This window comes from Eptesicus fuscus, chromosome 10, assembly GCF_027574615.1.
Source record: "Eptesicus fuscus isolate TK198812 chromosome 10, DD_ASM_mEF_20220401, whole genome shotgun sequence".
Taxonomy (NCBI): Eukaryota; Metazoa; Chordata; class Mammalia; order Chiroptera; family Vespertilionidae; genus Eptesicus; species Eptesicus fuscus.
Window position 1 is genome coordinate 67,310,582 of NC_072482.1, and position 27,147 is coordinate 67,337,728.

Genomic DNA, 27,147 nt, shown 5'->3' on the forward strand with positions numbered 1-27,147 from the left:
GGATTAAAGAATGTAATGTCTCTGCTATCTAATTTAGCTTTAATGTGTACTCCTTAAAACTGAGTATTTTTAATACAGTATGTCATATTGGCATAATTTAGAAAAGATTCTGCTACTGAAGGAATAATTAAATGTTCAGATTTATTTGTTCTCAGAACAGTCCAAGTAAAAACTACACATTCAAGCTGGCTGAAACAATTTTAAAGAGGATGAACTTGGGTGTCATGACAGAAGATATATGCATAAATTATATATTACAGGTGTTATGAAAAAATAATTTCAAATGCATCAATTTGAAATTATCAATTAAATTTATTGATAACTATTTCAGACAAAACTTTAAGTCAACAAAGATAAAAGTAAGGCAAGAAGAAGGCATTGAGAAAGGAGAAGACGAAATCATTTAAATATGCTTTATCTTTCTGGAAATTAAGACTCTACCAAGACAGGCAGTATGCAATACATATGCAGACATCTAAGGGAAACATCTATTACTAGGATTGAAGGGAATTGCTAAAAGGATGAATTACATACATATTAACAAATATAGGTCAATACACTATTCTATAAGAGTTCAACAAATGTTAAAAGTGCATAAGCTCAGAGGTACTGCCAGTATAAATCTGTTCTGGGAGGGTAGTGTATTACATTCAATATGTGATTTATAGCAGGGTAAAAAGTGTTAGGAGTATTTTGGTTTGGGAAATCCATTTAAAACAAAATATAGTGGAGATCAAGCAAAAGAATCTCAAGATAACAATTTCAATGTGCTGCTGTAGCCATGGCTAGTTTGGTTCAGTGGATAGAGTTTAGCCTGAGGATCCTGGGTTTGATTACAGTAGAGGGCACATACCTGGGTTGCAGGCTTGATCTCTGGCCCTGGTCAGGCACCTGCAGGAGGAAACCAGTCGATGTGTCTCTCTCACATCAGTGTTTCTCTCTCTCTGTCTCTCCCTCTTCTTTCCACTCTTTCTAAAAAACTCAATGGAAAAATATCCTCAGGTGAGGAATAACAAAAAAATATAAAATAAATGTGCTGCTGTAACAATGAAGGCAACAAAATGTCCATCATCCTTATATGGTGATAAAACAAATATTACCTGTAAATAAAATTGTGATCACTCTCCTTAGAAATGTTTGCACAATTCTCATTGCTCTTCATCATAAAGGACATCATACAGAAACTAGTTTAGATTATAAATGAGCAAAAGGATGTAAAATTTTCCACATAAAATCGGTTGAAGATTTATAGTCTTCTAATGAGAAAGGTAAGACATGATTGAGAATAAGGTTTTTAAAAAGGAAGAAATGGATAGTCCAGCTGGTATGGCTCAGTGGTTGAGCATCAACCTATGAACCAAGAGGTCACAGTTATATTCCCAGTCAGGGCATATGCCTGGGTTGCGGGCTTGATACCCAGTGTAGGGCATGCAGGAGGCAGCCGATCAATGATTCTCTCTCATCATTGATGTTTCCCTATTCCTTCCTCTCTGAAATAAATAAAAAATATAAAAAATAAAATAAATGGATAGCCGAAACCGGTTTGGCTCAGTGGATGGAGCGTTGGCCTGTGGACTGAAAGGTTCCAGGTTCGATTCCGGTCAAGGGCATGTACCTTGGTTGCGGGCATATCCCCAGTAGGGGGTGTGCAGGAGGCAGCTGATCGATGTTTCTCTCTCATCAATGTTTCTTACTCTCTATCCCTCTCCCTTCCTCTCTGTAAAAAAATCAATAAAATATATTTAAAAAATAAATATATAAATGGATAAGCTAAACATTCAAAATTTTAGTGTACTCTCTGAGGCATTATGAAAAGTTTACACAGCAATTGAAATATGGAAGTGAAGTATACACAAGAGGTAAAAACTCATTTATGAAGAGGTATTACTGACTGAAAATAGAAATGGGATCAAAGAAGGTCTTTGAAGAAAATTGATTCGTAGAAAATTGATATGTAATGTATCACTAATGAATGTTCAAGGTAGATCAATGTCATGGAAAATGAATAACATGCTTTTGCATAAAATACTGTGCTCTATGGACAATTTATTTAACCTAGTATGATATTTGTTACATTCTTATTTTTAATTCATGGTTTCAGTAAGATAATTTAAGCCCAGTAAGAAATTTTAGTTTATTTATCCAATTTGCTATCCACATTGCTTAAATCAAGAGGGAAATTGCCATATCCTTCATTGGACTTTATGCTCTGAACCAAAAGTAACAAAAATTGTAAAATAAAAACTCTTATTTTATTTTTTAAAATCTTAATTGTTGAAAGCATTACATATGTACCTTTGTTCCCCATTGATCTCTTCTAGCCCACCCTGCCCCCCCCCCAGGCCTTCACCACCCTATTGTCTGTGTCCAGGGGTTATGCATATATGCATACAAGTCATTTGGTTGATCTCTTCCCACTCATCCACCCTCCCCCGCCTTCCCAGTGAGATTCCACAGTCTGTTTTATGCTTCTATGTCTCTGGATCTATTTTATTCATCAGTTTATTTTGTTCATTAGATTCCACATATGAGTGACATCATGAGATACCTGTCTTTCTCTGACTGGCTTATTTCACTAAGCATAATACTCCCCATGTTCCTCCATGCTATCTCAAAGGGTTAAGAGATTCTTCATTTTCACTTCTGCATAGTATTCCATGGTGTAAATGTACCATGGTTTTTTTATCCATTCATCTACTGATGGGCACTTGGGCTGTTTCCAGATCTTAGCTATTGTAAATTGTGCTGCTATGAACATAGGGGTTCATACTTTCTTTCTGATTTCTGTTTCTGGTTTCTTATGATATATTCCTAGAAATGGGATCACTGAGTCAAATGGGAGTTCCATTTTTAATTTTTTGAGGAAATTCCATACTGTTTTTCATTATGGCTGCACCAGTCTGCATTCTCACCAACAGTGTATTAGGGTTCCCTTTTTTCCACATCCTCTCCAGGACTTGTCATTTGTTGATTTGTTGATGGTAGCCATTCTGACAGGTGTAAAATGATACCTCATTGTCATTTTAATTTGCATCTCTCTGATGATCAGTGACTGAGCATTTTTTCATATGTCTCTTGGCCATCTGAATGTCCCCTTTGTAGAAGTGTCTATTTAGGTCATTTGTCCATTTTTAATTGGATTTTTGTCTTCCTTTTGTTAAGTTTATGAATTCATTATATAGGTTGGATATTAAACTTTATCAGATGTATCATTGCCAAATATGTTCTCCCATACAGTGGGCTCCCTTTTCATTTTGTTGATGGTTTTTTGCTTGCAGAAGCTATTTATTTTTATGTAGCCTCATTTGTTTATTTTCTCCTTAGTTTCCTTTGCCCTAGGAGGTGTATGCATAAACATATGGATACTAGAGATATCTGAGATTTTGCTGCCTATGGCTTCTTTTAGGATTTTTATGGTTTCATAATTTACATTTAAGTCTTTTACCCATTTGAGTTTATTCTTGTATATGGTGTAAGTTGGTGGTCTAGTTTCATTTTTTTTTGCATGTATATGTCCAATTTTTCCACACCATTATTAAAGAGACTGTCTTGACTCCATTGTATGTTCCTGCCTCCTGTGCAAATATTAATTGAGCATAATGGCTTGGGTCAATTTCTGGGATCTTTGTTCTGTCCCGTTGATATATATGCCTGTTTTTGTGCCAGTACCAGGCTGTTTTAATTACAGTAGCTTTGTAGTGTAACTTGGTATCTGGTATTGTGATCCCTCCAACTTTATTCTTCTTTCTCAAGATTGCTGCATCTATTTAGGGTCTTTTTTGGTTCCATATAAATTGAAAGACAAAAATCACATGATCATATCAATAGATGCAGAAAAAGCATTCAACAAAATACAACACCCATTTTTGGTAAAAACTTTCAGCAAAGTGAGAATAGAGGAATCATATCTCAACATAACAAAGGGCAAAAGTGACAAACCCACAGCCAACATCATACTCAATGGGAAAAAACTAAAATCATTTCCCTTTGGAACAAGAATAAGACAGGGATGTCTGTTTTCACCTCTCTTATTCAACAGTAGAGGCCCAATGCATGAAATTCATGCAAGAGTAGGCCTTCCTTCCCCCAGCTGCCAGCACTGGCTTCCCTCTGGCACCCAGGACCTGGTCTTCCCTCGCAGCCCCGGCTTCGTCAGGAAACTTGTCCAGAAGGACATCCGGTCTAATTAGCATACTATGCTTTTATTATTATAGATAGCACTGGAAGTGCTAGCTATAGTGATCAGACAAGAAGAAGAAATAAAAGACATCCAAATTGGAAAGGAAGAAGCAAAAACTCTCATTATTTGCAGATGACATGATATTGAACATAGAAAACCCTAAAGATTCTATCAAAAAAACTACTACATTTAATAAATTAATTAGGCAATGTAGCAGGATACAAAATCAACACCCAGAAATCAATGGGATTATTATACACTAATAATGAATTCTCAAAAAGAGAAACTAGACAAATAATCACATTTATCATTGCAACAAAAGAAAATTAAGATACTTAGGAATAAAATTAACCAAGGAGATAAAAGACTTGTACTTGGAAAACTATAGGACATTGAAAACAGAGGTATAGGAAGATATAAACAAGTAGAAGAATATACCATGTTCATGAATTGGTAGAATTAACATCATTAAAATGTCCATACTACCCAAAGCAATCTACAGATTCAATGCAAGCCCTATTACAATACCAACAGCATATTTCACACATCTAGAACAAAAACTCTTCATTTTAGATACTCAAACATTTTTTATAAAACATGGTTGATTAGCAAAGCAAACCAAATGGTTTAAAAAAATTAAGTCAAATTTAATTTTTTACTTAATTAAAATTAATTAGGCTATAATCATATATGCAGAGATAGAACCAAAAGCATCAGATTCCATAGCAACTAGAACTTATTAATGGCTCTGTGGACTCATGCAGGTGGACTGGAAAACACATTTGGCCACATACTGTTCTACCACAACTGTCCAAACTTTTATTTTTATTTTTTAAAATATATATTTATTGATTTCAGAGAGGACGGAAGTCGGAGAAAGAGATAGAAACATCAATGATGAGAGAGAATCATTGATTGGCTGCCTCCTGCACACTCCACACTGGGGACCAAGCTCCCAACCTGGGCATGTGCCCCAACCTGGAATCGAACCATGACTTCTTGGTTCATAGGTCAACACTCAATCACTAAGCCATGCCAGATGGGCCAAATTTTTATTTTTAAAGTATTAAAATACAATTGAGGAGAATGTAGCAAACACAATTATTCTGAAAGCATAGTGAAGGCCACAGTTACCATCTGTTTTACTACCTGCTGTCCCCAGTGTCTCAAACAGTGTCTGGTTTATGATAGGTGCTAAAATATTTGTTGAATAAATGAATAGATACATTCTTTCTGAACATTAAAAATAGCATCTTATTTTAATGCATTTCTTTTTTTACTTTATTTTTATTCTTCACATTATTGCATATGTCCCATACCCTTCCTGCCTTGCCCACCTCCAACCAACCCTTGCTCTCCATCCCTCTGGCCATCACCCCACTGTTGTCTATGTCCATGGGCTATGCACATATGTTTTTGGCTAATCCCTTCACCTTCTTTCATCCAGCTCCCCTCCCCACAACATCTGTCAGTCTGTCCCATGTATCATGTCTCCGATTCTATTTTGTTCATCAGTTTATTATGTTCATTAGATTCCACATTTAAGTGAGATCATATGGTATTTTTCTTCCTCTGACTGGCCTATTTCACTTAGCATAATAATCTCCAGGTCCATTCATGCTGTTACAAAAGGAAAAAGTTCTTTCTTTTTTACAATTGTGTAGTATTCTATTGTATAAATGTACCACGGCTTTTTTATCCACTCCTCTACTGATGGGCACTTGGGCTAAGAAGATCAAAGCCAAGTAGTTTAAAAATAAATATCATATGATCTCACTTATTTGTGGAATCTAATGAACAAAATGAATTGACCAACAAAGTAAGACCCAAAGCTTGGAGGCATGGAACAGACTGACATACCTCGATGTGGGATTGGGGGGATGAGAAGAGATAAACCAAAGAATTTATGTATTATATGCATAGCCCATGGACACAGGCAATAGGGTAGTGAAGACCTGGGGTGTGGGTAGAAGCTGGGAGGGGGGAGGATAAAAGGAAGGAGGGAATGAGAGATATCTGTAATACTATCAACAATAAAAAAATTTTAAAGACACTTCTAATTTCTTCACATAATGTAGGGATATTAATTATTTTGCAACTGTTTCTCAAGTGCAAGTAACTAGACTAATTAATATTAAACTATTTAGAAACATATTTATACTACAAACTTTACTACACTTAAAGTATTCAAATTTGTTCCAAATGTTATGAAACTATTTTCATTACTGTGTTCACCAATAGCAAATAAAACTTAGATACTTTACAAAGGTAAAAAGAAGCTAATACATAAATGAAAACTAACCTTTATCCAATGTGTGGCTATATGATTTGAAAAAACACACACACATGAAATGTCTTCCAGAATCATCATATGAGATGCATAAAATAGACATATTATCCTAGTCAATAAACAGGAAATTTGAGACACCAAGAATCTGTTCCTTGCCTGAGCTTAAGGAACAAATTAGGGGCACTGCCACATTACACTATCTTTATTCCAAATTTATAGAAACCACCACATGAACTGAGCTGTGTTACTTATTTTCATTTTTTCTTAAGCTTTGAACTGATGCTCTCTCATCAGGAAATACTTCAGTAATAAAGAACATGAATTTGCAATCCTCTCCTTTTGGCCTTTCATCTGTTGAGGGCATGTGCTTTACAGGTGATTGTTCTATTTGCTTAAAATAACCATCTTTTATAACAGTTCTAATAATGGCAGTAACCTACTTGCACAGTCTCATAGTCAACTTTTAAACAATTAGAAAAAAAGTATCTAAATTTTCAGATCTAATAAAAACTTACATTAGAAAAATGATTATCTTACTATAGTTTCACCTACATACACAAAAAAATTAAATTCTTGTTCCTGTTTAAACAGCAATATATTGCCTCACTATAACAAAAAATAAAATAATTAATTAGAAAAATAAATATGATTTTTCCATTGACCCTAGATTATTTTCAACTCCTACTGCATCTCTCTCCACTCAACCAAATCTCAGAAAGAAACTCTACACTAGATGACCACTTTTCTTCCCCTCTTCAACCTACTGCAAGCAATTCCCACTTTACCACTATTTAAACTCCTCAAGCAAAAGTCACCAATGATTGCCTAAAATATTCATGAGAACTTTTTAGATCTCTGCTTGTTTAATTTCTCTCCAGTGTTCAAGTGTTAAATGCTCCCCATATTCTCAGTCTCCTTTTCAGCTCTTTCTCCAGACCAGACATTTTCTCTAGCCCTATTCTCATGTAGTCATTCTTTTACTCATTCAAATAATCTAAATCAAGTGCCCCTTGTAAACATATCTAAACAAAGGTATCTGGAAATCAACAAGACCCAAACAGAAATCATCTTTTTTCCAAATTGTAACTGCTAGTGTACTTATCTCTATAAAAGTCACTACAGATTGCTCCCTCCTCTCCATTCCTCTGAATACTGTTTTAGTCCAAGTCCATACCATATCTGAGCTCACCAGCTGCGATGGTGTTCTAACAGTCTGTCTCCAGAGTCTTCCCATTCATTCCATCCTTCACAGCATGACTAGAATCATCTAAGACACAAATCTGGCCATTCATTTCCTTGATTAAAATCATTCTGTGCCCTCTATATTTTGCTAATAGAATAAATTTTAAATGCCTTATCAAGGTATTAAACATTCCCCATAATCAAACTCTTGGCTAATCCCCCATTTAATTTCACTTCTTGCTCTTCCCTCACCACTTTTTTCACTTTTGCTTTTCATTCCACCTATGTCCAACAGTCTGCAATGTCTTCAAATAATACAGATGGCTTTACATTTCCTGGCCCTCACACTTAAAGGTTCATTTTACTGAAGATACCTTATCTTCTTGTCTAGGAACACACCCATTAATCTTCAATATTCAATTATTCTTTCCTCTATGAGACAATTTTTAACCATCCTAACAAATAGTTTTTCATTTGCTCATATTGTGCCCTCACAATAATTTTCACTTCTATCATAGCACATACAAAAGTTTATTATACAATTTTTAACATATGTCTATCTTTTCTAATTAGATAGTCACAAAATTGACAAGGACACTTCCTCATTCAACTTGTAAAGTGTTTGACACACAATTTTATAAAGCACTTACTAAACAGAATTTATCATATGAAAGTTAAAAAAAAGGATTCCTGCATATGTGATATATTTATTCAAAGAAATAAATATCTAATTATATACATTCAAGTACCAAAGCAGGTGTGAGGGGATATTTTAGAGATGGAGGAGTGGAGAGTTGATTTCTATATCCTTTAATTATCCTCACATTGCTAGTGCTCCTATTGTGCCTGCCTAGGATACATCTGCTTCCTGGACTTCATATTTTTTTCTCTCATTATATGTATTAGCAATAAGGTAGCAGAGAAGTCAATTCTGTGCAGAAATTGGTCTCTATTTTTACCTCTTCTGTGCATTATTTAAAACCTCATTCAAAATAGGAAAGCTTCCTATAATTTTCAGGCAGTGTCTCTACCAAGCCATAGCATTTACATTCAAAATGTGGGTAATGAACATTTTTCTATGAGACTTGATCTCACAGTATCATGGCACTCATGTCTCTCCAAGAAATGGAAGGACATTATAATTTTACAGCACCATTTATTGAAGAGGCTTTCTTTTCTGCATTGTATGTTTTTGGCTCCTTTGTAAAAAATTATTTGCCCATATACATGTTGGTTTATTTATGGTACCAGTTTAAAAAAGAACACTGAAATAGCAAAGGGAACCATACAAACAATAGCAATGAAGCTTTTGTTGTTGTTTCCATCATTATACTAGTATGTAATTAGAAAATAAAGCATATGGTACAGAGAATCTAAAAACAAAATTTATTTACATTTACATAGTTTTTGCCATTATTCCTTTCAATATTTTGAATTTCCTAATAACTCTATATCCAGAAGCAACTGTAGGAATATTCTATTACATCTTCTTTAAGCTTGCATCATAAAAGGGATGAGGATGATGAAAAAGTTATTAACTAAAACTGGCCCTTTAAGGCAGGAGAACTTCAATAAATCTTGGTTTTATAAATGCAAATCTGTATTCAAAATGACTAAAAACACACATTCATAAATATTCTATTTGCATAAGAAATGTCTCTTTTGTAATCAAATAGTAATCACTGGTGATTTGAATTTATTTTAAATACTTGATTAAATATTTCATTTCTGCCAATATATCCATTATGAATTACCCTCCTTAATGATACAAACTTAGGCTTTTCAGGTTAATTTTAATATATTACATTTAACTAGAAAGAAATTGAACAAATATTCTACACAGACTTAAAGCAACAGGACTCCTTCATTGGTTTCTGGTAGAATAGGAAAACTGTTACCTCCTACCCCTTTGTCAAACAAAATGTAGAAAAGAACTATTTTTTAAAAATATTTGGGGCAAACAAATGGTTAGCTATTGTCATATTGTTTGGCTAAGAATTTCTTTACAGGAATAATTACCTTTCAAAGGATCAAAATATAATGTAATACATACTATAATACCTATTTGATTATAAATACTATAATACCTACTGATTACAATTGAATCATTTTTTATGAGGACAGTTCAAACTGCTAAAATTTCTCATTTATCACCCTTTTTCAGACTTATTATGGTACTGATAAATATAAGTTGTATATATTTACAGTAAATTAATATACATATGCATTGTAAATGATTATTAAAATTAAGTTAATTGGCATACCCATCACCTCACATAGTTATTATTATTATTATTATTTTTTAGTGAGACCACTTAAGAAAAACTCTCTTGGCAAATTTCAAGTATACAATACAATATTGTTAAGTATAGTCACCATGCTGCACATTAGACTTCCAGAATGTATTCAACCTGCATAAATGAATCTGTGTACCTTTTGAACCACATTTTCCCATTTCTCCTATCCCCCAGACCCTAGCAAACACCTTTCTGTTTTCTGCTTTATGAGTTCAAATGTTTTAGATTCCATGAAAGGAGATCATGCAATATTTGTCTATGGCTGGCTTATTTCACTTAGCACAAAGATCTCCATGTTCATCCATTTATCCATGTTGTCACAAATGGCAAGATTTTTTTTTTTTTGAGGCTAAATAACACTCATCTATTGATGGATATTTATGTTGTTTCCATATATTGGCTATTGTGCCTAATGTTGCAATGAACAGATGGGTACAGATATCTCTTTAAGATACCTGTACTGATTTGCACCCAGAAATGAGATGGCTGATCATACAGTTCTATTTTTATTTTTTTTAAAAAACTTCTAGACTGTTTTCTATAATGGCTATACTATTTACATTACCACTGACAGTATACCAGGGTTCTTTTTTTCTTCACATACTCACCAATATTTGTTACCTTTGTCTCTTTTTTTAAAATCTATTTTTATTGATTTCAGAGAGGAAGGGAGAGGGAGAGAAAAATAGAAATATCAATGATGAGAGAGAATCACTGATTGGATGCTTCCTGCATGCCCTACACTGAGGATAGAGCCTGCATATGCCCTGACCAGGAATTGAACCATGACCTCCTGGTTCATAGGTCGACACTCAACCACTGAGCCATGCTGGCCGGGCACCTTTGTGTTTTTTATGATAGCCATTCTAAAAGATGTAAGGTAATAACTCATTGTGAATTTGAATTGCATTTCTCTGATGATAAGTGAGGTTGAACACCTTTTTACATACTTGTAGGCCATTTTTATGTACTCTTTTAAGAAATATCTATTCAGGTCCTTAGCCCATTTTTTAATGAGGTAATTTGAAATTTTGTTTGTTTGTTGGCTATTCAGTTGTTTGTGTTCGTTACATATTTAGGATATTAATCTCTAATCAGGTATATATGATTGGTAAATATTTGCTCCCATTCTGTTAGTTTCTTTTTCAATCTTTTGATTGTTTCCTTTGCTCTGCAGAAAGTTTAGTTTGATGCAATCCCCCCAAAAGTAGAAAAATCCCATTATCTATTTTTGCTTTATTGTCTGTGCTTTTAGTGTCATATAAAAAAAAAAATCAGGAGAAACCAAGATGGCGGCATAGGTTAAACACCTAACCTGCAGCCGGGCACAACAATTTCAAAAATACAACTTGAGGTCAGAACGGACATCGTCCAGAACCACAGGAGAGCTGGCGGACTGAAATACCCACAGCTGGGGGGAAGGAGAAGGCCACGGGGACAGTCGGGGAAGCCGTAAAAACCTGAGGTATGGAGAAACGGGCGGAGACACGAGCACACGCGCCTGCGGGGAGGATGGAACCGGAGAGGAGGGGGCGGCTGATGACCTGGCCGGAGTTCACTGGCAGGAAGGAGATAAAGGCTCCGGAGTGCACTGAGCACCGGCTCCGATTGCACTGAACCCCATTCCGGGCGAAACCCTGGGAAACTCACTCACTTTCGCAACTCTGCCGCCCCCGCAGGCCACCTGGCCCGGGACGCTGGGGACGCCGCCGCAGCGGCGGCGCCCGGAGCCCGGCGGCCTCCCAGCACCCGTCCCCGCCGCGCAGCCCCCGCGCACCGGACGGAGGCCCGGGCGCCCTCTCCGTGCACCTCCCGGCGGCGCTAGACTTCAGTAGAGTTGACTGAATTCAAGGGATTAAGAAGTATAAATTGGGGGGACGCCGCGGCGGCGACGTCCGGAACGCGGCGATGGCGGTGCCTGGAGCTCGGCGGCCGCCCAGCGCCCGTCCCAGCCGCGCGACTCTCGCGCGCCTGGTTCCGCGGGACGCGCGCACCGCGCACTGGATGGAGGCCCGGGCGCCCTTTCCGTGCACCTCCCAGCGGCGCTAGACTTCAGTAGAGTTGACTGAAATGAAGGGATTAAGAGGTACAGATTGGGAAGTATGAAAAAGATGGCGGCGGAGGTTAGGGGCTGTTCTGTTGCCTCGCACCCAGCGAAATCGGAGGGGATGAGGTGTGGAGGTGCGTGGGTCTGGCTGGTGGCGGGGGAGAGGGGCTTTTGTTCCAAACCTAGGGGAGATTGGCTCTCCATCACCCTGAAACCCATCTTCTGGCGAACCCCGGGAGACCCAGATGCCTGCGGGGAGAGGCGGGACTCTTGCGGAGGTGCGCCCAGCAATCAGTGTTTGCTGCGCTGGAGTGCGGAACGAGGGGACTTAGATACGTGGAAGGCAGAAGGACCAGACTCACAGCCATCTTGGCTCGCCGCACCATGGCCTGTGGGCGCCCTGAGACCCTGCCCCGCCCTGGGACCCGCCCCGCACGTTTTGAAGACCTGCCCCGCAAATCTTGCAGGCACACCTGCGCCCCAAGCAACGGCTTATGCATGTGGGTGGCCTGCCCTCTGGCAGCGGACCAGATGATCTGCTGTTCTAGTCGGACTGCTCCAGGGCCACTCAGACAGGAGGAAGAAACTACAGTTTTTGCTGTAACCCTTGCTGAGTGCCTAAGGCAGTAGCTGATCTACACCCCATTGGAGACCCAGAAACGAGGGCATCTGGTGGTCTGTGGGAGATGACACCAGATTTCAACCACGTGCATAAGGGACACATTCAACGGGAATATTCAGTGAGCGCCAAAGCTTTGCTGCACCAAGACCCGGCCCATAAACGTGTCTCCTACACAGCAACTCTTCCTTTATAGACAAAGAGAGCCCCCCCAGTGACACCAACAACAATCAAGACTTAACTATACAAAGGAGGACCAAGATGGAGGCATAGGGCGGAAGCCTGATTGTTGCCTACCACAACAACTTTGAGACTACGACAAGAGAGCAGAGCAGACACCATCCAAGACCACCATAGGGCTGGCTGAGTAGATGCTCTACAACTAGAATAAAAGAGGGGTATGTGGGATGATGCTGATGCCGGTGACCCAAAGACCACACTTTAAGAACTACGGCTCAGGCGACACAAAAGAACTAAGGCTCAGGCGATACAACAGCGGCCTGGAACGTGCTCGGCGCAGATCCCCCGGCGGTCTCCGGCTGAGGGGACGGCTCCACTGGCAGCCAAGCACAGACAGACGAACCCCTATGAGACATGGGGTGGGAGACTCCGCGCTTGCTGACCTCTGAGTCCGTCAAGAATCTCAACGCCCCGGAAGCGGCCAGGTGCGCATGCTCGGCGACCAGCCACCGATGCAGACCCAAGGGCCGACGCAGCGACGCCAGACTGGCCCACGGCCATGCACCGGGTGCAACGGAGCTTCGCCGAGCCGCCGCCCGACGAGTTCTGAAGCAGCCATACTGGAGCTCTGGAAGGATGGCCAGGGGAATTGCTGAGGGGGGATTGACCGGCAGGAATTGGGATCGGGAAGACGGGGCCCCGCTGAGACCCGGGTGCGGGCGGGGTTGCGCGCCTCTGGGCTCGGGTGTGGTCACACGCCTCTGGGTATAAGTGAGGCCTCACGTCCCTGGGTCTAGGTGAGGCCACATGCCCCTGGGTCCAGATGAGGCCGGACTCCGGGTCCGGGTGAGGCCAAGTGCCCCTGGATCCGGATGACGCTGGATCCCGTGCCCGGGCGAGGCCAAGCGCCCCTGGGTCTGGGAGAGCCCACACACCCTTGGGTCCAGGCGAGACCATGTGTCCCTGGATCCGGGTGAGGCCGCGTGCACCTAGGCCCGGGTGAGCCCAAGTGGCCCTGGGTCTGGGAGAGGCTAAGCGTCCCTGGGTTCGGGTGAGACCATGTGTCCCTGGATCTGGGTGAGGCCTCGTGCACCTAGGCCCGGGTGAGCCCAAGTGGCCCTGGGTCTGGGGGAGGCCAAGCGCCCCTGGGTCCGGGTGAGACCATGTGTCCCTGGATCTGGGTGAGGCCTCGTGCACCTAGGCCCGGGTGAGCCCAAGTGGCCCTGGGTCTGGGGGAGGCCAAGCGCCCCTGGGTCCGGGTGAGACCATGCGTCCCTGGATCCGGATGAGGCCTCGTGCACCTAGGCCCGGGTGAGCCCAAGTGGCCCTGGGTCTGGGAGAGGCCACGCGTCCCTGGGTCCGGGTGAGACCATGTGTCCCTGGATCGGGGTGAGGCCTCGTGCACCTAGGCCCGGGTGAGCCCAAGTGGCCCTGGGTCTGGGAGTGGCCAAACGTTCCTGGGTCTGGGTGAGACCGTGTGTCCCTGGATCCGGGTGAGGCCTCGTGCACCTAGGCCCGGGTGAGCCCAAGTGGCCCTGGGTCTGGGAGAGGCCAAGCGTCCCTGGGTCCGGGTGAGACCATGCGTCCCTGGACCCGGATGAGGCCTCGTGCACCTAGGCCCGGGTGAGCCCAAGTGGCCCTGGGTCTGGGAGAGGCCAAGCATCCCTGGGTCCGGGTGAGACCAGGTGTCCCAGGATCCGGGTGAGGCCTCGTGCACCTAGGCCCGGGTGAGCCCAAGTGGCCCTGGGTCTGGGAGAGGCCAAGCGTCCCTGGGTCCGGGTGAGACCATGTGTCCCTGGATCCGGATGAGGCCTCGTGCACCTAGGCCCGGGTGAGGCCACGTGCCCCTGGGTCTGGGAGAGGCTAAGCGTCCCTGGGTCCGGGTGAGACCATGTGTCCCTGGATATGGGTGAGGCCTCGTGCACCTAGGCCCGGGTGAGCCCAAGTGGCCCTGGGTCTGGGAGTGGCCAAACGTTCCTGGGTCTGGGTGAGACCGTGTGTCCCTGGATCCGGGTGAGGCCTCGTGCACCTAGGCCCGGGTGAGCCCAAGTGGCCCTGGGTAGGGGAGAGGCCAAGCATCCCTGGGTCCGGGTGAGACCATGCGTCCCTGGATCCGGGTGAGGCCTCGTGCACCTAGGCCCGGGTGAGCCCAAGTGGCCCTGGGTCTGGGAGAGGCCAAGCATCCCTGGGTCCGGGTGAGACCATGTGTCCCAGGATCCAGGTGAGGCCTCGCGCACCTAGGCCCGGGTGAGCCCAAGTGGCCCTGGGTCTGGGAGAGGCCAAGCGTCCCTGGGTCCGGGTGAGACCATGCGTCCCTGGATCCGGATGAGGCCTCGTTCACCTAGGCCCGGGTGAGCCCAAGTGGCCCTGGGTCTGGGAGAGGCCAAGCGTCCCTGGGTCCGGGTGAGACCATGTGTCCCTGGATCCGGATGAGGCCTCGTGCACCTAGGCCCGGGTGAGGCCACGTGCCCCTGGGTCTGGGAGAGGCTAAGCGTCCCTGGGTCCGGGTGAGACCATGTGTCCCTGGATCTGGGTGAGGCCTCGTGCACCTAGGCCCGGGTGAGCCCAAGTGGCCCTGGGTCTGGGAGTGGCCAAACGTTCCTGGGTCTGGGTGAGACCGTGTGTCCCTGGATCCGGGTGAGGACTCGTACACCTAGGCCCGGGTGAGCCCAAGTGGCCCTGGGTCGGGGAGAGGCCAAGCGTCCCTGGGTCCGGGTGAGACCTTGCGTCCCTGGATCCGGGTGAGGCCTCGTGCACCTAGGCCCGGGTGAGCCCAAGTGGCCCTGGATCTGGGAGAGGCCAAGCATCCCTGGGTCCGGGTGAGACCAGGTGTCCCAGGATCCGGGTGAGGCCTCGTGCACCTAGGCCCGGGTGAGCCCAAGTGGCCCTGGGTCTGGGAGAGGCCAAGCGTCCCTGGGTCCGGGTGAGACCATGCGTCCCTGGATCCGGATGAGGCCTCGTGCACCTAGGCCCGGGTGAGCCCAAGTGGCCCTGGGTCTGGGAGAGGCCAAGCGTCCCTGGGTCCGGGTGAGACCATGCGTCCCTGGATCCGGATGAGGCCTCGTGCACCTAGGCCCGGGTGAGCCCAAGTGGCCCTGGGTCTGGGAGAGGCCAAGCATCCCTGGGTCCGGGTGAGACCATGTGTCCCTGGATCCGGGTGAGGCCTCGTACACCTAGGCCCGGGTGAGGCCACATGCCCCTGGGTCTGGGAGAGGCTAAGCGTCCCTGGGTCCGGGTGAGACCATGTGTCCCTGGATCTGGGTGAGGCCTCGTGCACCTAGGCCCGGGTGAGCCCAAGTGGCCCTGGGTCTGGGAGAGGCCAAGCGTCCCTGGGTACGGGTGAAGCCAGATCCTGGGTCCGGGTGAGGCCGTGCGCCCCTGGATCCATCCGGGTGAGGCTGGGTCCCAGGCCCGGGTGAGAACACGCGCCCCTTGGGTATGGGTGAGGCCACATGCCCCTTAGTCCGGGTGATGCCGTGCCCCTGGGTTCGGCCGAGACCAAACCAGAGGGAGTCGGACCTCCGTTACCACCATTTGTCCACCATCCAGAGCTGAGGGGTCAGTGCTGACATGTACACATAAGGAACTACTGGACATTGAAATTGGGTCTCAAAAGAACTGTTGGTCCAGGGGGAAGCTCGCTACAGATTGATTCATTTGCCTGTCAGCATAAATATTATTGCTCGTCTCACATTCAGTTCTTATTAGTATATATCTAGTGACATATGATCTCGTTCATCTAGAGGAAATGATGAACAACATAGACTGAGGAACAAGAACAGAACCAGAAGCAAGGAGGCATCGATCGGACTATCGGGCCTCAGAGGGAGGATAGAAGAGGGTAGGGGGAGGGAGGGGGAGGGGGAGAGTTCAACCAAAGGACCTGTATGCATGCATATAAGCCTATCCAACGGTTAAGTTCAACAGGGGATTGGGGCATGCGTGGGGAGAGGGGTGGGATGGGAATGGGGGGATGAGGACAAATATGTGACACCTTAATCAATAAAGAAATTAAAAAAAAAAAAAAAAAAATCATTGTCCAGACCAATATCAAGAAGTTTTTTCCCATGTTGTCATTTAGTAATTTTATAGCTTTAGGTTTTATGTTTGTTTATTTATTTATTTATTTATTTATTTTCTTTTTTTTTCCATCACCACCCATTCTCCTCAATCCCCACAATCACCACACTGTTGTCCATGTCCATAACTTCTTTCTTTTTTTTTTAAGGTTTAATTATTTAACCCATTTTGAGTTCAGTTTTGGATAAGATGTGGGAAAGGGTTTCAATTTCATTCTTCTCCATGAAAATATCCAGTATTCCCAACACCATGTATTGAAAAGACTATACTTTCTTCATCTGTGTTCTCAGCACCCTTGTCAATGATCAGTTGACCATAGATGCTCAGATTTATTTCTGGGCTCTCTATTTTGTTACATTGGTCTATATGTCTTTATGGTTTTTTAAATGGCAATATCATACTATTTTGATATCCTATCTAGTAAAAGAGTAATATGCAATTGACCGTACCTCCACCACACCCATAAGCCATGCCCACCAGCCACAGCCAATCAGGAGTGAATATGCAAATAAACCCAACCAAGATGGCTGCGGCTACCGGAGGGAGGCTTGGGTTTCCCCGGCAATGGAGGAAGCCAAGCTTTCTGCCTGCCCTTGCTGGCCTTGGCAAGGGTCAGAGCCGGGCGATCAGAGTGAGCTGGGGGTCCCTGCCCAGAGCCCAAGCCTCGGCCAGAGGCTTTCGGCCTTGGTCGGGGCAGAGCCAGGTGAGTGTGAGCCAGTTGGGGGTCCCTGCCCAGGGCCTGAGCCTTGGACAGAGGCTTTTGGCCTTGGCCAGGGTTGGAGCCGAGTGATTGGAGCCAGCTGGGGTCCCCTGCGGGTGGTCATAGCCAGCTGGGGTCCCCTGCAGGGGATTGGAGCCAGCTGGGGTCCCCTGCGGGTGATCAGAGCCAGCTGGGGTCCCCTGCAGGGGATCGGAGCCAGCTGGGGGTCCCTGCCAGAGCCTGAGCCTCAGCCAGAGGCTTGCAACCTTGGCCAAGGGCAGAGCCGGGCGATTGGAGCCAGCTGGGGTCCCCTGCGGGCGATCAGAGCCAGCTGGGGGTCCCTGCTTAGGGCCCGAGCCTTGGTCAGAGGCTTGCAGCCTTGGCCGGGGGCAGAGCTGGGCTGTCTGAACCAACTGGGGTACCCTGCAGGGGATCGGAGCCAGCTGGGGGTCCCTGCCCAGGGCCTGAGCCTTGGCCAGAGGCTTTTGGCCTTGGCCAGGGTTGGAGCCGGGCAATCAGAGACAGCTGGGGTCCCCTGCGGGCGATCAGAGCCAGCTGGGGGTCCCTGCTTAGGGCCCGAGCCTTGGCCAGAAGCTTGCAGCCTTGGCCAGGGGCAGAGCCGGGAGGTCGGAACCAGCTGGGGTCCCCTGTGGGGGATCGGAGCCAGCTGGGGGTCTCTGCCCAGGGCCCAACCTCGGCCAAAGGCTTTTGGCCTTGGCTGCAGTCGGAGCCGGGCAATCAGAGCCAGCTGGGGTCCCCTGTGGGCGATCAGAGCCAGCTGGGGGTCCCCTGCCCAGGGCTGGAGGCTTTAGACCTTGGCAGGGGTGGAGCCAGAGATCGGAGGAGATTGGTGTGAACTACAGAGGAAACACCTTTTCTGACTGCTCATTGGCTAAGCTCCCTGTATGCCACTGGTAATCTTAGTAACTTGGGTATAAGAATCCAAAAAGGTGATCTAGGGCTTTTCCACCACACTCCTGGAGAAAAAAATGAAGGTCTGCTGCTGGAGGGCTAAGAAATGTCATAACCTGCCCTAAGCCGTCAGTAGGACATCCCCTGAGGGCTCCCAGTATGTGAGAGGGGGGCTGGGCTAAGAAGACCCCCCCAGTGCATGAATTTTGTGCAACGGGCCCCTAGTAATTTTATAATATACTTTGAAATGAGCAAGTGTAATCCCTCCATCTTTGTTTTTCTTCTCAAAATTGCCTTGGCTATTCAGGGTATTTTGTGGTTCCATATGAATTTTAGGAGTTTTTTATTATTTCTGTAAAGAATGCCATTGGGATTTTGATAGGGATTGCATTGAATCTGTAGATGGTTTTTGGTAGACATTTTAAGAACGTTAATTTTTCTAATCCATGAACATAAGATGTTTCCATTATCTGTTTCTTTTTTATTTCCTTCATCAATATCTCTATATAAAAAAGGCTAAGTGACTGTAAGTATGTCGGACCGTCTGACCAACTGACCGCCTGGTACATATGACACACACTGGCAATTTAAAAATAAATGTTGACTCGTGCATGCACAATACATATAAAGCTCTTGCTGGTGCCAATTGCACGCATGTGTTTCGATCTGTCATTGTCAATCATGATTTGGTTGACACTTCTATTATAGAGAAAGGGTGAACAGGGATATTAAAATATTTCTTCTAATCAATTTCCTTTCAATGTGCACAAATCTGTGAACCAGGACACTAGTGTCTTATGATTTTCAATGTATAAGTTTTTTACCTCTTTGGTTAAGATTACTCCCAAGTAGTTTATTCATTTGGTTGCCATTGTGAATGTGATTATCTTCTTAATTTCCTTTTTGGATAGTTGGCTGTTTGTATATAGAAATGTGACTGATTTTTGTATGTCAATGTTGAATCATTAAACTATATTAAATTTAGGTATTAATTCTAACAGTTTTTTTGTTGTTATTGAGTCTTTAAAGTTTTCTACATAAATGATCATGTCACCATCAAAAGAGATAATTTTACTTCTTTATTTCCTATTGAGATGCCTTTTATTTCTTTTTGCTTTTCTCTTTGCTCTGGCTAGGATGTCCAGTACAATGTTGAATAGAAGTGATGAGAGAGTGGGCATTTTGGCCTTGTATAGGACCTTCAAAGGAAAGCTTTCAGTTTTTCCTCATTGAATATGATGTTAGCTGTGGGCTTTTCATATATAGCCTTACTGAGCTGAGGTTAAGTTCCTTCCATATCTACTTCCTTGAGAGCGTTAATCATGTATGGATATTGAACTTTTTTAAATGCTTTTTTGCATCTATTGAGATTATTATATAACTAGAGGCCCGGTGCACACATTTGTGCACCAGTGGGATCCCTCGGCTTGTCCTGTGCTATCTCATACTCCAGGATACATCAAGAGATGTCAGAGAGCCAGTTTCGGCCCAATCCCCATAGGCCAGGCCAAGGGACCCCACCAGTGCACAAATCTGTGCACTGGGCCAGTTTCAGCACAATCCCCACAGGCAAGGCCAGGCCGGGCCTCTAGTATGCATATAAGATCTTTGGTTAATCTCTTCCCACCCTCCCTCATCCCCCTTCTCTCTGAGATTCATCAATCTGTTCCAAGGCTGGCCGGTAGCTTAGGCTTTTAAATATATAGATTATATTTATTGTATTAGTATATAATTATTATTGTTTATTATCTGTTTTCTAGAGGCCCGGTGCACAAAATTTGTGTACGGGGGGGGGGGGGGTGACCCTCAGCCCAGCCTGCACCCTCTCCAATCTGGGATCCCTTGAGGGATGTCCGACTGCCCGTTAGGCCCGATCCCACTGGATCAGGCCTAAACGGGCAGTTGGACATCCCTCTCACAATCCAGGACTGCTGGTTCCCAACTGCTCGCCTGCCTGCCTTCCTGATTGCCCCTAACCGCTTCTGCCTGCCAGCCTGATCACCCCTAACCACTCCCCTGCCAGCCTGATTGATGCCTAACTGCTCCCCTGCCAGCCTGTTTGCTCCTAACTGCCATCCCCTGCTGACCTGGTCACCCCTAACTGCCCTCCTCTGCAGGCCTGGTCCCCCCCAACTACTCTCCCCTGCCAGCCTGGGTCTCTCCCAACTGCCCTTCCCTTCAGGCCTGGTTGCCCCCAACTTCCCTCCTCTGTCGGCTTGGTCACCCCTAACTGCCCTCCCCTGCAGCCTTGATCACCCCCAACTGCCCTCCCTTGCAGGCCTGGTTCCTCCCAACTGCCCTCCCCTGCTGGCCATCTTGTGGTGGCCACATGGGGGCAGCCATCTTTGACCACATGGGGGCAACCATCTTTGTGTTGGAGTGATGGTCAATCTGCATATTACTCTTTTATTAGATAGGATAGAGACCTTGTGCACAGGTGGGGGCCAGCTGGTTTGCCCTGAAGGATGTCCCAGATCAGGGTGGAAGTTCCCTTGGGGCATGGGGCAGCCTGGGCGAGGGGCCTATGGTGGTTTGCAGGCCGGTCACGCCCCGTGGCGACCCAAGTGGAGGCCCTGGTATCTGGGGTTTATTTGTCTTCTACAATTGAAACTTTGTAGCCTGGAGCAGAGTCAAGCCTTCTGCTTGCTCCGTGGTGGCAGCCATTTATGTTGGGATTTATGTATCTTCTATAATTGAAACTTTGTAGCCTTAAGCGGAGGCCTGGGCTGGCCAGGGTGTGTGGAAAGCTTGGCTTCCTCCATCACTGGGGGCAACCCTAGCCTCCTGCTCTTTCCAGCTCTGTGGCTGCTGCCATTTCTGTTTGGATTTATGTATCTTCTATTATTGAAACTTTGTAGCCTTGAGTGGAGGCCTAGGCCGGCAAGGGCAGGCAGAAAGCTTGGCTTCCTCCATTGCCAGGGAAACCCAAGCCTCCCTTCTGCTCTCTGTGGCCGAAGCCATCTTGGTTGGGTTTATTTGCATATTTGCTCCTGATTGGCTGGTGGGCTGGCTTGTGGGTGTAGCAGAGTGATGGTTAATTTGCATATTACTCTTTTATTAGATAGGATTGTTGCTTATTTGAGATTCTGTAGGCATTTATAGCTATGTGCTTTCTTCTTAGAACTACTGCTAGATCCCATAAATGTTGGTTTTTGTTATATTTCCAATTTCACTTGTTGCAAGGTATTTTTTGATTTCTCTTTTGATTTCTTTTTTGACTTATCGATTGTTCATAAGCACATTTTTAATCTCCACATATTTGCAAATATTTTCGTTTTCTTCTTTTAATTGATTTCTAGTTTTATACCATTGTGCTCAGAAAAGATGCTTGATATGGTTTCAATCTTCTTAAATTTATTAAGACTTGTTTGTGGCCTAACATACATATGACCTAACCTGAAGAATGCTCCATGTGCACTTGAAATGAATGTGTATACTTTTGCTTTGGATGAAATGTTCTCTACATAGCTGTTAAGTCTATTTGATCTAACGTGTCATTTAAGACTACTTATTATTTCTGTCTGGATGATCTATTCACTAATGTATATGAAATACTAAAGTCCCTTCTATTATTGTATTTCTATCCATTTCTTCCTTAAGTATGTTAATATTTGCTTTATATATTCAGGTGCTCATATGTTAGGTGTATAATTATTTACAAATGTTATATCCCCTTGTTGAATTATACTATACCTTTTTATCTCTTATTATAGTCTTTGTTTTAAAGTCTATTTTTGTCTAAGTATAGCTATCTCAGCTTTCTTTTGATTTCTATTTGTAAAGAATATCTTTTTCCATCCCTTCACTTTTAGTCTGTGTGTCTGCTTACATTTGGAGTTCTTGTTTTTTATCCATTCAACCACATTATGTCTTTTGATTGGAGAATTTAGTCCATTTACATTTAAAGCAATTTTATTAATGACCTTTTTAAGGAAAAAATAGTACTGGGCCTGAATGATCTTTATTGTTAATATACACAGCCCTGGGTATGAAATAATTACACACCTCTTGCCTTCATTTTTTCCATGTAAAGCTAGGAAGATTGATGATATATTGTTTATTTTTATTTGGAAGGGAACACAACTTAGTAATAAGAGGCAACAGCCTAGACCAGTGATGGGCAACCTTTTGAGCTTGGTGTGTCAAACTTCACCAAAATACTGAGCATAACTCGGGTAGTGTGTCACTTTGAGGAAAAAACATTATTTCGCAAATGTTTCATCCTCAGCATGTGGCCGCCTCAGCGGCCACGTGTCATCAGAAATGGCTACGCATGTCTGTGCTGACACGCGTGTCATAGGTTCGCCATCACTGGCCTAGATCAAGGAATCGAGATGAGTTCTAGATTCTCCTGTTCTCTTAGAGCTAAACTTTGGCAAATCACTAAATTTCTCTGAGTTTCATATTCCTCTACTCTAAAATAAAAATTTTAAATATCTAATATTGTCATTGTAAGAATTAAAAAGTGAACATTAAAAGGCTTTGCAAAATATAAAATTCTACTCATAAATTATCATTTATACCATTTCTCCCCATAAAGGGACTTGAGTTTATGTTAACTCATCTATTCCCTCTCAACAAGTTCTCCTTGAGAACAATTTTTAACATTCATTTCTAAAATAGATTACCTGAGTTAGGGTTATTGATAGAATAAAGCCAACTGTTCCCAAAAGAAACTGGTACTATTGTCTTGGCCTAGTGAGACCACACAAGAAAACAAGTGGTCTGACTGCCATCAAATTTATAGTTTCAAGAAGCAGTTGAACTCAATGAACGCTGAGTAGCTCACTGATTGGTTTATGTCCAATAAATTAATTCCAACTTGTGGAATGCTATTAGACCATTAGTATCTAACAGGTGGATGAACTCAGTCAGGGGTGAACAAGTATTTCACAGATGGAAGCTTCCAGAGAGCTAAGGTGCAAAAATAAACTATTTTTTTTCTTAAATTAGCTCTGGTGATTCTAATATTTGAAAACATGGCACCATAGAGAAATTTTCAAAGCATATACAGGGCACTTTGCAAATACAGGATTGAACATACCACTGGCAATTCAAGAGAAAAAATTTTGTTTAACTGTAACCACTGAATGATACTGTATAGAATTCCATCTCTATAGTTGAAATTACATTACCAAACACTTACAGCTGGATCTGTAGTTTAATATTTTGCACAGGATAACAATAACTATGTCTAGAGCTTAATTACGCCAATCAAGGTGAACAAAGAGGAAATGATGCTGTACTTACTTTTTTAAATATTTCTGCCTGGCACCAGTCGGACTCAGTCAAACTAAGAGTTTAAATCTCTGTTCCAATGTTGAGAAGTGACATAAAACTATCATAGATACTAACCTTTTACAGCACCGTGTATATTTAAATACCGGGTTTCAAATACATTTCCAAAGGAAAGGTTCCATTATGTCTTGTACTTAGTAAAATGGTAGGTTCGCCAATGTGGAGGGGCTCTGCTTGCCCACTGCGCCAGCATTCGCACTGCTTTTTCAATTTGTCTCTTGAAGCCTGGGATAAAGTAACTATTTGCATAGAATTTTACAGGGTTTCGTTTATGTAAATGGCTTCTTTCAGACTATCTTAGAGGTCTGTGATGAAGTTCTGTACAAAGTAGGATATGGACTGTCTCTGCAACTACAACTCCCTTAGGCAAGAACTTACTTTTGTGCTTCCGAGATCACACCTGCTGAGATGCCCCTCCAAGTCTAAGCACTGAGTCCTTATCAGCTGCTCATTTATCACCAAGTGCCTGCTGATTCCTGGCGGTTATTTTACAGGCTCTCGGCGCTGAAGCCTCTCAGTTATCCAAAGTGAACTAAGCGTTAGCCTATCTCTATGAGAAAGAGGCTACTACTTCTCAATGAAGGAAAAAATGACAAGTTTTCGTCGGCCACCTTCAGCACAACACAAGTAGTTTTTTCCCCTCAACTTACAATATGTACTCACATTTCTCTGGAAAGTCTTTTAGAGTAACTTTTTGGAGGAGGATAAGCTTCATCGGTACCTAATTAATGCCTGCTTTCTAGAAGCAAGTAAAAAAAAAAGTGCTTTTGCAGAATTCTCTTCTGCGTTTTTTATTATTAAAGTTACAAAAGGCACTTGCTTCAAAGAGAACCCCGCCCCTTCAGCTGGGAGAGCCGCTCTTATTTATATTTGCTGAGAGCCCGCCTCCTGTCTAGAGGTTCCAGCCAATCCTGTCACCTCTAATGTTGTGGGCAGAGTTATCGCGAGACTCCAGCTGCATCCCGTTACATTCTGGAACTGTGTGGACTTGCGCAGAAGTGGCTCTTGAAGTCACCGCCGGAGAAAAGGGGCGGGGCAACTCGACGTGCGCGTCCACCTTGACCCCGCGCTCCATCGCGCGTCCAGCAGGTAGGAACTGTGGTTTCAGTCTCCCCCCGGGAACCCCAACACTGACCAGGATAAAGGGCGCGTGCCCACCTCCAGCGGATGTTGGGTGGGTGGCGACTGCGTGCCCTGGAGGTGCGGGGACACTAGAGGGCCTTGGTGCTGAGGCTTTGAGAACCTGCCTAGGTAGGCGCTCAGGTGATGGAGGGTCCCGGGTCAGAGGTCGGGTGTGGAAGATAACCCTGGACACTGAGACTGAGGCCCCAAAGGAGGGTGGACTCAGTTGTTCTGGTGCCCGGGAAGCTAAAGGGCTAAGAGGGTGCCGCAGCGCGACGCTCCCCGACCCTTCCCCATCGCAGACCCGCGGGCCTCTGGACCGCCCCGGCTTCCGGGAGAGGAGGTGGGTCGTGGGAAAGGAGGCTGCGTTTCTCCCCGGGGGACTTGGGCCTGCAGTGTTTGGTTAGAGCGCCCGCGGAGCTATTGTCGCGCTCCTGGGCCGCGAGGTGGCTGGTTTGCTCGGCCTGCTGCTTGGGAGCGATCGGGCGCTGACCGCCCTGCTTGGACTCTTGCTTGAACCGCCTTTTGAGTCTTTCGGAAGCAAACAGTGGGTATCACCACTCGCCGCAGACGTGCCCCTGGAGGCTGGAACTGGGCAGCTGCCGAGCTTCGCAGTGCGTGAGGTTGTACTGCAGCAAAAGGGGAGGCCGAGGCTTCTAAGTTAGTCTGAAAGTTCTCAGTTACCTTTGGAGCCAGATTAATTACATTCGTATTCAAAACCATCCTTGCACGTTGTACATTGTGACTCCGTGGTAGTTGCTAGGTTTATGTTGTGTTATGATTGATGGGCACTACCAAATAGGCAATATTAAATAATGACTATTAAGCTTGTGCCTTTTTTCTCAGGGACTTGCCATTGGGCATGAGGCAGAAATCCTAGATGTTTGGTGTTTTCCAACTTGTTTTTAAATTAACTGAGGCTCTAACTGAACAAAATTAAATAATTTTTAATCATTACAGCTATTTTTAATTATTCTGCTGAGTAATAGCCAAAATGAAGAATTCCCCTGAATAGAAATGTCCTGTGATAATCGGTACTGTGACCAAAAAGACTAGTTGGTTTATGTTTCTATGCTAGAAACAGAACAGTAGTGAGCTGTAGTGGGCTAAGTATGCCTTTGCTGGATAGCCGGTGCTCCTTGGAGTTAGCCAATAAGCTGGCAGTTGAGAATAAAATAATTTATGTTTGAAAGATGCTATTACATATACATTCTCTTTTCGTTCAGCCTAAGAACTGTACTTACACAATTATTGTTTAAAAATCTTTTATAAAGAGTTCAGGCTAGAAAGATTTTTGGGGAAACAGAAGAAAGATTTTGGTGAAAAAAGCTTTTTATGAAGGCATATTTTCAAGTTTATGTGACTAACTTATCTTTTAGGGTTCAACAGATAAAAATACTTTCATCCTACTGGAGTTATCAACACAGAAAAAGACTGTGGTAATGTTAGGGATTTTTGAGAACTTTTCAGCCATCAGTAACGATTGGGCTTTGATTATATAAGGCTCACCTTGGACCTATACATACAGCAGATGTATTCTCCTGTACCCTTAATAGCCTAAACCCAGGTCTGCCATACATGTATGGTAATTCAGGATTTGTGCCCTTCAATGAGATTATAATTTGGTGGTGTGTGTGTGTGTGTGTGGGGGAGGGGATATGAATTTAAGTTTAATTGATATTCATTTGTCTTATTGTCTTATTAAGATTTTATTTTTCTGGCAGTCTTTGTTTTTTATTAAAGCTACAGGTCAGTCAGTTTTGTCTATCTCATTCTGGACCAGAAATAATAAAGAATAGTTTCACTTTACCAGTAGTCTTCTAGAATGTGGTTAAGAGATGTGAGTCCAAAAAGAAATGTGAGTAAGTACTACTAGGCCTATAAAAAAGGGGAGGGCATTCATGGAGTTAGAGATCTTTGTTTCACCTTATTTTGTATATCATTTCCATCCTGGCACTGACTTGGCATTGGAGGTACAATGCTGAATAGGATACTGTTGCTGCCCAGTTTTCATGTAGTTCATAGTCAAACCGTTGAGAACACTGTAGCATTTGGGATCAAGTAGGAGAGGCTCTTAACTCACCAGGCCTGGTCAGGGAGGGTTTGAGGGGGAAGATTGGGACAGCGACATTCAGAAAAAACATGAAAGAGCATTTCAAGCACCAGGAATTGAAAAATGCAGGACAGTAAAAGTTCAGTTCAAATAGAAAATTTCATATAATCATGTTTTATACAAATAC

General features: G+C 44.0%; 1 protein-coding gene across 1 annotated transcript in view; it reads left to right on the forward strand.

Annotated features, from left to right (window-relative positions):
• Positions 1 to 24,818: 24,818 nt before the first annotated feature.
• The window catches only part of SHPRH (SNF2 histone linker PHD RING helicase), a 67,154-nt gene continuing 64,825 nt past the window's right edge, over positions 24,819 to 27,147 (forward strand). Inside the window, exon 1 of the mRNA XM_054722213.1 lies at positions 24,819 to 24,874. The gene's annotated coding sequence lies outside the window, so the exon portion shown is untranslated. The remainder of the gene's footprint in view (positions 24,875 to 27,147) is intronic.